At 41.1% G+C, this 13,151-nt stretch overlaps 1 protein-coding gene across 3 annotated transcripts in view; it reads right to left on the bottom strand.

The window, feature by feature from the left end:
- Positions 1 to 12,862, bottom strand: part of fstl4 (follistatin-like 4) — a 277,646-nt gene extending 264,784 nt beyond the window's left edge. For all 3 annotated transcript variants that reach the window (XM_088321797.1, XM_088321798.1, XM_088321799.1), the window contains exon 1: positions 12,375 to 12,862. The gene's annotated coding sequence lies outside the window, so the exon portion shown is untranslated. The remainder of the gene's footprint in view (positions 1 to 12,374) is intronic.
- Positions 12,863 to 13,151: the final 289 nt, after the last annotated feature.

Here is a 13,151-nt window from a genome sequence, read left to right as displayed (position 1 = left end):
CCGATAGCACACTCTACTTTAACTCTCATATAAATAACATCACCCGGTCAGCCTACTTCCACCAGCGCTCCATCAACTATCTCCGCCCCTCCCTCACCTCACACACAACAGACATCCTCGCTCATAGGCCTGTCACCTCACGCCTCGATTACTGAAATTACCTCCTCTACGGTTTGCCTCAAAAGTCTCTCCATAAACTTCAGCTGGTCTATAACTCTGCTGCACGCATCATCACCAAAACCCCCTCTTGCCATCACATCACCCCTGTCCTTCAGCAACTCCACAGGCTCTCAATCTACCATAGAATCAATTACAAAATCCTGCTCTACACCTAAATGTCCATTCATAACATTGCCCCTCCCTACCTCCTGCACTCTCAGATAATCTTCTTCCCTCCATCTCAATGTACACCCTGCCCGCCTCAACTCCATGGGCAGCAGAGCTTTCAGCCGCTCTGTCACCCAGCTCAGGAACTTATTGCAGCCTGACCTCCGAAATTCTGCAACCCTATCCACCTTCAAATCTGGACTTGAAACTCACCTCTTCATACTTGCCTTTTCTTAACCATCTGCCTCACACACAGCCCCTTTTAAATCTGATTTTATTGGCTATTTATTACTTGCTTGTTTTACTCTTGTTTTACTCTTTGTTTATTATTGTGTCCTACTCATATGCACAGCGACCTTGGGTGTCCTTGTAGGGCTTCGAAATACAATGTACTTTTTTTTTTTTGCTCAATACACTATACTACATAGTTAAAATGTAAGCACCTGTTTGTTGGACTCTATGCAACTACCTGATCTTGGTTTACACTTTTAGTATTTGTAAATGTAACACTGTATATTTTGAACTACAAGCGCTACTTTTTTGTATATTTTAAACAGTGCGGCTATAATCCGATGTGGCATTGTTGTTTATTTCTTATGAGACACGTGGTTGCGACGGTGTGAGTGGCAATTTGTACGTGCACCGGGCCCAGCCCGTGGATCTATCCAGCTGCAGGGTGCATTGGGGTCCCACATCGAGCGTGGCGAAAACAAAGCATCACATTGTTCCACGAATAAGACGCCTGCAGCTGTCAATATGAGTTAAATTGGCAGTAACACACAGTATCTGCAGGAGTGCAACAAATACATTCTCAAAACAAAACAAAACAAACAAATAAAACATGTGAGCAGCATGTTGTGATTGTACAGGCATCTGAATTTTAGTCAGTACAGTACATTTAGCTGTGTAATAAGAATTGTTTAGTTGAACTCCTGTGTTTATGTTAATTCCAATGTAATTAATATTAATATCTACCCCTTTTTCATGGCCAAATTCAAGTACTTTTGAGGATTTTGAAAGCCAATTTTCCAATTTCTCCAATACCATTAAAAGAAATCAGTTAAGAATCGTGTATTTTGCTCAGCCGCAAATGTACCTGCAATTTCTAATCTTGCCTGTGCAATCAAGACATATGATTTTTAGATCTTGAGTAAATTGTGAATATATTTATCTTAAAGACAAATCTCTCCTCATCTAGGTGTTAGGTAAAATGACAGTAATGTGTAGCTTACATTTTCAGTGGCGGGAAGTTCTTCCCATTACAATTTACCATTATGTTTTTGCATGGCCCTTAATAAGTATCCATAATCAATAGATAATCTTTGCACTATCAAACATTTCATAGTGCCCTGTTTAAGTATAGTATGCATCTGTCCTCTCTGACGTGACCCATAGCGCTTGACGACGCTTCATGGGACAACGCCATACAAACAATTGCCAGCTGCTGTTCATCACGTTGGAGGGGTAAATTCAATGGCAAAGCGAAGTCACTATAGCGCAGTGTCAACGTCATTTTTAAGCGGACATGGTGAGCACCTGTGCTACCTGCTCACGGGGCTTCCGTAAATCATGCACCGGCCTGTCCGAACGTACTAAGGACTTCAGAGGCTTCGTATGCTTGGTTTGCTTGGGTCACACCTCGTCAGGCCTTGCGGCACAGGACAGTCGCAGCCCCCTCTCCTTCGGAGAACTACGGAGCCTCCCACAAGAGAGTCTAGTGCTACTAAGGATTACCTTAGGCGCCTTGAGTGACTCAACAACAACAACAACAACAACAGCTGCAGACAGCGAAAGAGGTTCTTAATCTTGGCACAATGTTATTTTCTGTACTAGCCATTTCCCTGCTGATTTTTTTTAAATGTAAGAAATGGATGTGACTGAGTAATTGTTTATGGCTGGTTGAGCCTGCGGCGTAAAATCTAGTGTAGCTTCTATAAAAAGAAAGGTGAATTACTTCCTTAGATAAATAAAAAACATTTTCTGCAAAATACTGTTCTTGTTTTGCTACTGTCAAACTGAAAGATCCCCGAATAAGACAATATTTAAAACCGTATCACTGTTCTCTGTCACGCCTCATAATATCCATAATTTGTATGATATGACATTTTACATAGAAGATCCTGTATTTGGGAGCCGAGACAACCTTTCCGTCTTGTTCATTCGCCTATTTGCCCAGAGCCGCCGAAGCAGGCCAAGTCAGCAAAGGTCATTCGCCCAAGTCCAATATCAGTGAGCGGAATTTCAAGTGGCTGCAGGGAAAGCAGCAGGACAGCAGGCATGTGGGAAAGAACGTCAACAGCATCCCGGTGGTAAGCTCTGAATCATTTTTGTTATTATTCAAATCAAGCATTTGCACAGGCCTGTCTAGGCATGTGTTGCTGTGTGTCCCTTTCAATTTCAGCATCTCACAGCAGGCTCATCACGGTGTGACACTAAACAACAAGGCTTACCATCTGTAATTTTCTCAGTGTGTTAGTATTTTTTTTTTGGAGTCAGTAAATCAGGATTTAAGCAGCGGAATGAGCCGTAGGGAAAAAAAAAACTTATGAAGCATAACAGCTACAGAAAAGTTTCAGGCATTAACAAATTTTTTTTATCGGGATTGAAATAATTCAAAAAGTGCAAGGCAAAACGTCTTTTCCGTTACAGATTATGTCCATGAGAATTTTAGTGTGTCCTCTAATGCAAAAGCTTCAGTTTTCCAAATTGGTTTTACTGGTTTTGATAGATTCAAGTATATTAATTTGAATGAAATCGAAATGTTCAACTTTTTGAATACGAGCAGACTTGGGTCCTTAAGACTTTTATTGTGTTTTATTGTCCAGCTAACTTTCTTGTATATGGTGGAGCCGACTACACTGCCACAAATACATTTCCCCCAACATTTTCCAACCACCAACTCTGGCAAAACAAGGAAGAACCTTGATCACCATCCATCACACAAGACCATTTTTCATTCCGTTTCATAATCTTGTTTCCACTTGGAGTATTGGATTACATAAACCACCCTGAACTGCACACAAGGGCACACTAGGGCTCACAGACAGACATTTCTTTCATTTATAGAAAGTGGCCAGGGAATGATGGTGGAGGTTTTGAAGCAGGGTGGGACGGTAGTTGGTGAAAGGGACTGGTTGAAGATGGTAGTGAAGACCCCAGCCACCGGTTCGGCACAGTCCCTGAGTACCCTCCCTGGTACTCCATCTGGGCCAGCTGCCTTCCTGGGGTTTACACTTTTCAGCACACACCTTACTTCATGCTCCTGAAGTGTCAGTGTGTTGCTGCTGGTTGTTGGTGGGTGTGGTGTGACTGTTTGTGGCCTTCCAGCTTTAAAGCGGGCAAAGAAATGGTTAGGATCCGCAGCTAGTGAAGCATCAGCCCCAACAGTTGCCAGGTTGTTGCTTCTGAAGTTTGTGATGTGTTGTAGACCCTGCCACATCCTCCTCGAGTCATTTCCAGCGAAGAGGTGCTAGATCCTCTTCATGTAGGCTGCCTTTGCATTCTTAATGCGTCTCTTCAGGTCACCCCTGGCCGTGCTGTAAAGAGCCTTGTCTCCAGACCTGAAGGCGGTTTTGCGGTGTTTGAGGAGGGTGCGCATCCCGCTGGACATCCAAGGTTTTTGGTTTGGGTAGACCCTGATTTTTTTATTTACCGTGACATTCTTCATACAGTGTCTAAAAGTGTCAGTGTATTCCTGGAGGTCATGATGTTCAAATACCTCCCAGCAAGTCCGGTGAAAACAGTCCTGCAGCTGAGAGAGCTCCCTCAGGCCACATTTGTATCGTCCTTGTTGCAGGCTTTGTTTTTCTCCGGCGGGGGCGTACGAGGGGGTGAGGAACAGACAGAGATGGTTGGATCCAGCTAGGTGGTGGAGGGGGGGAAGCTCTGTACGCATGTTTGATGTTTCTCTACACACGGTCCAGTGTTCATTCCCCCCTTGTTGCACAGTCCACGTATTGAATGAAAAGATAAGTTCTACAATAGAGTAAAAATGTTTTCCCAAGGGTCCAGGGTCCATGAAGGACCTTTCCCCCACGTGAAGCCTCCTCTGATAAAAGGTAACACAAGAAAGCAATAACTCAACAAACAGTTTGGTGGTGGGCATAAATAATTGCATTCTGACATGCTATTATGTAATTCCTCATCCTCAAAATAAATTGATTATCTTAAAATTAGGCTTATTGTACTCAATTGCTACAGAATTCCTTCCGCCTACCCCTCTTTAACACCTGATGTGTTTGAGTAAGTGCGCGCGCAAGTTCCTCTTAATACAATTTCCAGTGTTTTATTGATTTTATTTTCTTGCTTTGTAGTCAATCTTGGTTTGTTACAATCAAAGTACGCTGTGTTATTTGTTTTTGGTGTCTGTATTTTATTTCGGATGGATCAATCATTATCAATATCAATGGACAGCTAAATCGATAATTTTAAAGCTAAAATACAATATGTTTTGAGTTATTGCTTCTTTACGATATAACTAAGGACAAACAAGTGATTAAGGGCTATACAAATAAACATGACTTGACTTGACAAGGCTCTTTTGTACTAATTCTGGTGGCGGATCTTCAGCCCCACCTACTAGGTGATCCGGCCACTCGGAAATTGGCATTTTAGCTGCCAAAATCTGACTCCCCTGCTAAAATGTACCAGTACCCTGTTTGAGATACAGACTTGTGACTTCTATGGTAACCTTCTGTGACATAAATATGTCAGCAAAGTGATTTTGAAGCGTTTCAGACGTTTCGCATTATCTTACTAATATTAGTAATTATGGTAATAATAAAAACAATCTAAATTTGTCAAAAACCTGCAGTGGGACCTCGCTACTTCGTGGTTCCATGTTCACGGGTTCAGAGCTTTGCAGGTCTAAAAAATAATAATAATAGAATAAAATATTTTTTTTAAAAAAGAAAATCAATTTGAAAAAAAAAAAATGTAAGCATTTTTGAAGGGGCGTCGCTACTTCGCAGATTTTCACCTTTCGCGGGTGGTTTTGGTCCCCATTAACCGGGTCTAAACAATAACATTAATAAAATTTTAAAAAATGGGGTTTTTTTGTTTTTGTTTTTTAAGGTGCGCCTCTACTTCGCGGATTTTCACTTATCGCGGATGGTTTTGGTCCCCGTTAACCGTGATAACCGAGGTCCCACTGTATTCAGTAACACGTCACAAAGTGGAGGTATTCCTCTGTAGTTGGATCCCAAAGCCAAAAAAACATAATAAGTTTAAAGTGCGTCTTACTTTGCAAACAGTATATGCAGGAAAGTCCGACGTTAAATGAAAAAAAAAAACGATTTGTTTACACCGCGGGATTCATTGCAACCATGGTTTCATTCACAAAAAATATACTAATACTATTACACATGGCTATTATAGTACATCAAATAAAAGCTATTTGTGTACAATTAGTTGTGATCGTGAATATAATAGCGTACATTGGTTTGTCCCCGGTGTTGGTGACTTTTGCATACGCGTTAACAAACGCATTTTTAGAGTACAATCACACTGTATTGTTTTAGTAAACGCGTTATCTAGACCACGATCACTTAATTGTTTTAATTAGCTCACTTCATTGTTTTAATAAACTTATTACATAGAATACGATCGCTTTTGTCGGAAGCGCAGCAGAATGCGCATTCACGCGAGGGGGGAGGATTTTGCAGGGTAGTCGGATTCAGGCACTACACCGTACCTAGACACAGCGTGTTTTAATGTATCCGCCTTCTCAGACTCGTCCTTGAATTCATGTTCATGTTTGGTTTTGTAATGACGTTTAACACTTGACGTGCGAGGTACATCGCTCTCAAAGCATAATGCACCAACAGCACGGTCATTTTTTGCACAAAGCCCGTCATCTGTCCACGCTGGCTGAAAAGAACGAGATTCGTTCATTTATCGCGCGCCCGTGTTTCTGTGGGAGAGTTAAAACACAGATCTATCCTGCTCGGCGAGGCACCGCGCAGACACACTCTCACCGTTAAGCTGCTTAACAACATAGCGCGCAATGAAAATGTCAAAATTTCAGGTAAAAATGAGCATTTAAAAAACAAATCATTACTTTGCCGTGCGCCCGTGTGCCACTGGTTAACCCCTCGTCTGCCAGTGCTGTCATAGGTTGCTGACCCCCTAGACCAGGGGTCGGGAACCTTTTTGACTCAAAGAGCCGTAAAAGCAAAAAATATTAATTTTATTTTGGGAAAGAGCCACACCATATAATATGAGACAAATTTACTAAATTGCTAAACCCGCGCCCCAGACAAAATCTTAGTCTTCAGCACTTTTTATTTTTGATGATTTGATAAAAATTATGAAAAGAGAATAATGCCAGAGCCCCTGTCCCAAAATCAACAAACATACCACTTTAAACTTGTCTCTTTCTTGCAATTACTCAAGATCGGTTAAACTCCTTTTGACCCTTTTTTATCATACATGTTGGTTTCAAAACCAGATGCAAGCATTTATTTTGTAAAAACGTCACAACATTCTGAGAATAGGGAGCCTTATGTGCTTACCTTTGGCGAGAGATGGGAGGGAGTGCTTGCACTTTTTGCATAGCTCCACCCATCCCTCCCACTCACCCAATCAAATGACTAAGTTATCTTCCGGTGTTTTGGCGTATTTACAGTTCTGTGGATTCATCATAAGGTATCTGAACACTGAACACAGATTACATAGTGAACTTTTATATAAAGGATTCTTTAGCGTTGTACAGCTAAAACGAGTTTTTTTTCCCCAATTTTTTTGTGTGACACCTTGACTGTAAATTGTAGTGAAAAACGTGCCATATATATACTGCGAAGTAATCATTGGTCAATAAGTTTCAGTTAGGCTTTGCGTGTAATTTAATGGGATAGAGTCTATCCGATAGACGAACTAAGTTTTGGACAAGATGGAGAAATTTTGCATGCAATCAAATTTGTCTCTGAGCCACAGGTACTCATAGAAAGAGCCATATATGGCTCGCGAGCCATAGGTTCCCGACCCCTGCCCTAGACTAACAACTGTTAACCCACCACTGCCAAACATGACGATTCATCAATGCTAGATCCATCACCCATAAAACTGATAATTTGAGCTAATACTTGTGGAATTTGCTACATTCGGTACTCTTGTACTTTAGAGAGTGTGGAAAAGAAGTCTTGTTTACCTGATATTAGTGTATGACTAGCCGGTCACTCATTAAGTCGCTTTAATACAATGAAAGAAGCCCATCATTTCGTTGTATTTTTGTCTAAGGACAACAAAGGCAAATTATTCAATTGTATCGTGTTAAAAGGCCCAGCATCATAGCTAGTTTTATTTCTGTATTAAAATACATATGGTTCACCTGATCATCTGTCTGCAGGAGCTTTAGAACGCAGACATGCATGCAAGTGTGTGCATTTAAAAATACAGCATGAGCAAAACTGAGTTTGGTTGTGGTTTATTTAAGTATTGATTACAAAGTACTGTAATGTCTGATGCTTTTTATGCTTTGGTTTATGTTTGTGTATGGACCCTTAAAGGGAGAAGTGAAGTCAGAGAGGAGAGAACTGACTCGTGGGAGTTTGGCTCTCAATCTGTGTGTAGCATGAATGAGCGTAAGCTTCAGCTAACACTTTTGACTGATAGTCTTAATTACCGAAACCCAAGCGTCTACAATCAATTGGAAAATTGACACGTAACCCGCCCGGCGTTGTCTTGCCACAGCCGGTTCACCCTTTAGCAGCCTCATGTATCCTTAATTACATCAGCCTTACAACACTGCAGAGCACAATTTGAAGAAAATCAGAGGCTTTCATGTCACCCTATGGTCGTGAAAATACGGTATTTTTTTTTCCTTTTCCTTTTTTCCAAAAAATTATGCAGCCCTACCAAGCATTATTTTGGCTGTTAGAAGGAGGACTAAGTCACATTTTGTTTAGCGTCATAGCGAAGCGCATTTGGAGTTGGCTGGGAGGTGTGTGAATAAAAAATGAGTTGGACAAGGAGAAAAACAGCCTGTCATCACCTCATTGCCTCCATCAAAATCAACACACTAGCTGGGACGCATGTCGGAGGAGCGACAACAGGAAATACATTTTAGTTCTAACAAACATGCAGGTGAGACAAAAATTTTAAAAAAATCTATATACCAAAGCCATTTCCTCTAGTGGGAGGTGGCTAGAGTCAAGAACACATTCACCAAACATTCATTTCACTTCGCTCTTGCCAACCTGACACCAAACATTAAGCCCACAGCACAACAAGGTTGAGTTGCTGTGCGATCCAACCCTTCATCAGCAAAGAGGCCCGACGGCATACACTGGTTTACCTCCTACTGGAGGTAAGATCTTGGGCTGCATATTTCACTATTTGCATCTTGTAATCCGCAGACTATGATTTTCTTTTTGGTGCCATTTCGTTCGGTTTAATTTCGCTGCAATTCGTCAAAATGCGTCGAAGTGTTCATTTTCGCCCCGCACTTCAAAGTCCAGACTAGATTTGAGGGAATTGGCCCCGAGTAAACCTGAAACTGCACACTTCAGCCAAAACGTACATTTCGGCGCCGAAGTACGCATGGCGGCAAAGTAAAGCTTTGGGTTTACTTCAGCACAGATGTAAAGCTTCAGGCCAAAGTAAAGCTTCGGGTTTACATCGGGCTCGATTCAAGTTGTTTGTTCAAGTTCGGGCAGGTTCGTGGTTATTTACCCGTGGGCCGGGTCAGATCGGCTTGATAATAGTTCGATCCCATCTCAGGGCTTTAAAACATTGAAAATTTTGGATTCTAGTATAAAAAAAATCAGTTTCCTTAGTATGGTATTTGTCAAAACACAGAGGTCTCCACTGTGTGAAAATTGCATCATTATTAGCAATGCTCAACCTCAACTTTTTTCATTTGGTTTTGGCCATAAAACTGAAATCTGTGGGGCACTGTAATATTTGACAATAATATGTCGCTGTATTGTAAAGTCCAATCAAAAACAAGTGCTAAAAAGCTCAAGGAATAATACAAATTACGAGGCTTGCGTCTCATCTTTTTGATGGTTTTGGGGACCTGTTGCGGACAACCATGTCGGCCTCCTCTAGGTGAGCCTCATGTTATGTAAAATAAATGAAATTTCTAAACCTATGATTATTTTTTTATAAATACAGATTCATATGATAGTTCATATGTGTTTTCTTACAATTTAAATCAAAAGTTTTTTATGGATGATGTATTTTTTGGAACTAAAAGGCTATTACACAAAGATGGCGGCGCCCCTGTTCGGCTGCGGCTACATCGGCTCGCTACAGTTTTTTACACTTCGACTCAGTTTTGACGGCGCACAAAGTCAACTCAAACTGCAGATTAATATACGATCGCAGTTTTTTTGCTGGATATGCAATCATCCAGACATCAAGCGCTAGGTGCTACGACCACTCGGGAGTGTTTATTTAGCCATGGACTGCTACGTCAACAAGACCCAGCGGCCTACAAAGCAGCAAAGCAGAGTGGCAAGAGAGCGGTGTGACCGGAGGAGGAAGCGAGGTTGTCGGGCCGGGCTAACCGCTAGGCTAAAGGCTAAACCCTTCAAAACGCCTCTCCCATCCATTTTCTTCTCCAACGTTCGCTCTCTGGACAATAAACTGGACCATTTACAACTGGAAGTAACATCGAACCGCGAGATGACAAACTGCTGCGCTAAAATTCTGACGAAGACATGGTTAATCTTATCTATCCCGGCTGACGCTCAAGGAAACTGTGCGGGTCAGATGTATCGACATTTCGTTCTGTATACACGAATGACAATAAAGTATATCTGAATCTTTTTTTTAATATTCCAAACGCCACATTTTCCAGACTATAAGGCTCTCCGAAAGTATGAGTCGCACGAGCGAAAACATGCATAAATAAGAATATATATATATATATATATATATATATATATATATACATATATATGTTAAAGCATGCTAGGTTAAAGCATGCAGGATGTTTAGCATGTTTAGAAAAACAAGTCTCCCTTGCCTCAAAAAATGTTGAAAACAGTGTATTAGACTACAGCTTTTTCCTCGTTTAGAATGGTACCCTCTTATAAAAAAATCGACCACTTTTTCAAATTAGACTAGTATTTTAGTCTACAGCTGCTGTATTTTGAAGAGAGACTAAGTCTTTGTTTGTGAATAAATCGCTACATTGTTTGTGAATAAACCGCTAGATTTCTGCTTTGGTAAAAGTTTCCACTTTCAGTTTTGATAAATCACATGGTTCTTTTAATATATTTTGGAGACTGTGCGTAGAAATATAGTGTATTATTAAATCTAATGCTCTTTAGAGTCAAAACGTTGGAATGTATGTCTGTATGTATAAATATCCATCCATCCAATTTCTGCGCCGCTTATCCTCACTAGGGTTGCAGGGATTTTTTTTTCATCCTCAATCGCAGAGTTCGGTCACAATCCATATTTACGGTTCCTTGCAAGAAGTAGATTACGGTGGAAATCTCCTCAATATTAATTCCATAAGACCCATAGTGGCATTTACGCTGCATTCTGAACTCAACAACACACTGAGCTCATAAAGTCTCCCATCGTTATACAATACGTGGGTCCCCTGTTGTTATATATGATTATTATGATTTTTATTATGGACTGCCCTTTTGAAAAATATGCTCAAAACAGTACATAAAGTGCTTGGCCATTGTGTGTATACTTCAGAAATTGCTATTCTGCGTAAGGAAGGAAATGTCCAGCAAGGTTGCGAAAGCACCGTCTTCATATTTTACCTAAACTGCTGGATGCAGTTTTGCAATATTTTCTGAGAATCATTGAGTGATGCTGACAGCATATCTGGATTTTCAGCAGTGGCAGTATCTACAAATGAGACCACCAGGGTGAATATTTAGAGGTTTTCGTTTTTTTACCAAGACTAAATTTCATTTTTCAGACATGTTTTTGGTATACTTGGACAGCACTCACAATGGAAGCAATGCAAAAATGTTTTTTGTATTACAAAAATACAAAATTTTTATGCCAATATCCTCTACGAATCACAAAAAAACATTGGCGATATAATATCATAGGGATGCTGTTTACGTCTAAAAGTATTGTCGAAAGCCTACAGTGATGACAAGCAAACATTAAAATGCAGTGTTGTCACTGCAATACAAGACGATCAAAACATATTTGGTCCCATATTTGGTTTTTAGCGCCTTCACATAGTTTAGTGAAACAAACGTATGCAAATCATGATTCACTGGACAACGTCACTTATATAAAAATCGCACAGCATTATACTGCCGTATTGTGCCAGCAAATACAGCACAATACCTAGAGAAGAGGGAAGAGGTACTGTGTGCGGTGCAGGACCACCAGGTTCCACACGAGTCTTGTCCCCCTGGCCATTAAATGGTCACTCAAACACATAGTAAATCTAAACTGCTGCTAATCTGTACATCTGTGGGTTTTGTTTGACCTTTTGCACTACTGGGAGTTCTTTATAGCTAGCCACTCCTTGCACATCTCTGCACTATTGTACTTACAGCGTTATTGTTACAGTGTTATTGTTCTGTTTACCTGACTTGTTTACCTGACGACACATTTTGCACATCTGGTTAGCTACTCCTCTTGCACTATTTGCGCTACTGTAAAATACTATACATAGCCATAGTTATTTAGTATATTATTAGCACTCAATACTACAACTCAATACAACATTACACGTTTAAGGTAAAAAAATGATCTTGATATAGTTTCAACATACTTGCACATTTCAGCTTTTGCATCCCTACAATTTAAATTTGCGGCAGTATCACGATACGACACCACTCCTTAAAGCACAGTGGCATTTCCGATCCTGTTTTGTAAACGCTTGTCTGAAAATCCTGGACCACGACACCTAAGCCCCATAATCATATATCCCATCCATGATAAACTCCAGTCTTTGTGTGAGTCTGTTTGCATCTGTGCAAACGTGTAATTGGGCAGCACGACGGGAAACACCGGCGCAGAGTGTCACTATTGCAGATTTAACACAGCTCTGCATGATGATTATCCGTCAAACGAGACAAAAACACTGAAGTCTTTGTATAAATATAGGAACGTACCTGTGTCACTTTACGGGCACAAAAAGATGCCAGACGAGTCCAGGCGTGACACTCCTGTGTGCTTCACGGCTCGGTGTGCGCGTGGTTTTGGATTCCCACAGTGTCAACGGTGGTTGGCCATCCTTTAAGCTCCTCTTACTGCAGTTTCTTCTCTCCTCCTCCTCAAAGTGGCGGGCTTCTCTCCTCCTTTTTGACTTATGGGTCTGAGTGTAGCGCAAATCCCCGGTGCTCTATTTCAAGCGTGCTAACGTGCTGACGTCAGCAAAAGGAGGGGCAATAACATGATCGCATGCTGTAGTCGACAACCTGGAACAGGGGGAAAATTGGATCGTATTTTGCATGCATTATCTGCACCGCTTATTCTCAGGAGGGTCGCAGGTGCTGGAGCCCATTACAAATGTCTTCAGGGACACTTGCACACCTTTAACTGGTTGCCAGCCATTTGCAGGGGACACCTAGACATACAACCACTCGCTCATTCGCACCAAGGGAAAATTTGGACAGGTGTTGTGTCCAATTCCGACTCCCGTACAGAATCCACCCCCCCCCCCCCCCGCGCGTGAACACGCATTCTGCTGCGCTTCCAACAAAAGCGATCGTATTCTATATGAAAAACGCTTATTAAAACAATAAAGCGAGCTAATTATAACAATTGGGAGATCGTAGTCTATATAACACGTTTATTTAAACATTGAAGCGCGATCGTATTCTACAAAATGCCTTTGTTAACGCAGATGAAAAACTCACCAACGTCAATGCACGCTTCCGACAAAAGCG

This window comes from Urocampus carinirostris, chromosome 17, assembly GCF_059441175.1.
Source record: "Urocampus carinirostris isolate Australia breed hairy pipefish chromosome 17, RoL_Ucar_1.0, whole genome shotgun sequence".
Classification (NCBI taxonomy): domain Eukaryota; kingdom Metazoa; phylum Chordata; class Actinopteri; order Syngnathiformes; family Syngnathidae; genus Urocampus; species Urocampus carinirostris.
Note: the sequence above shows the minus strand (reverse complement) of the source record. Positions and strands in the feature narration are given on the sequence as shown.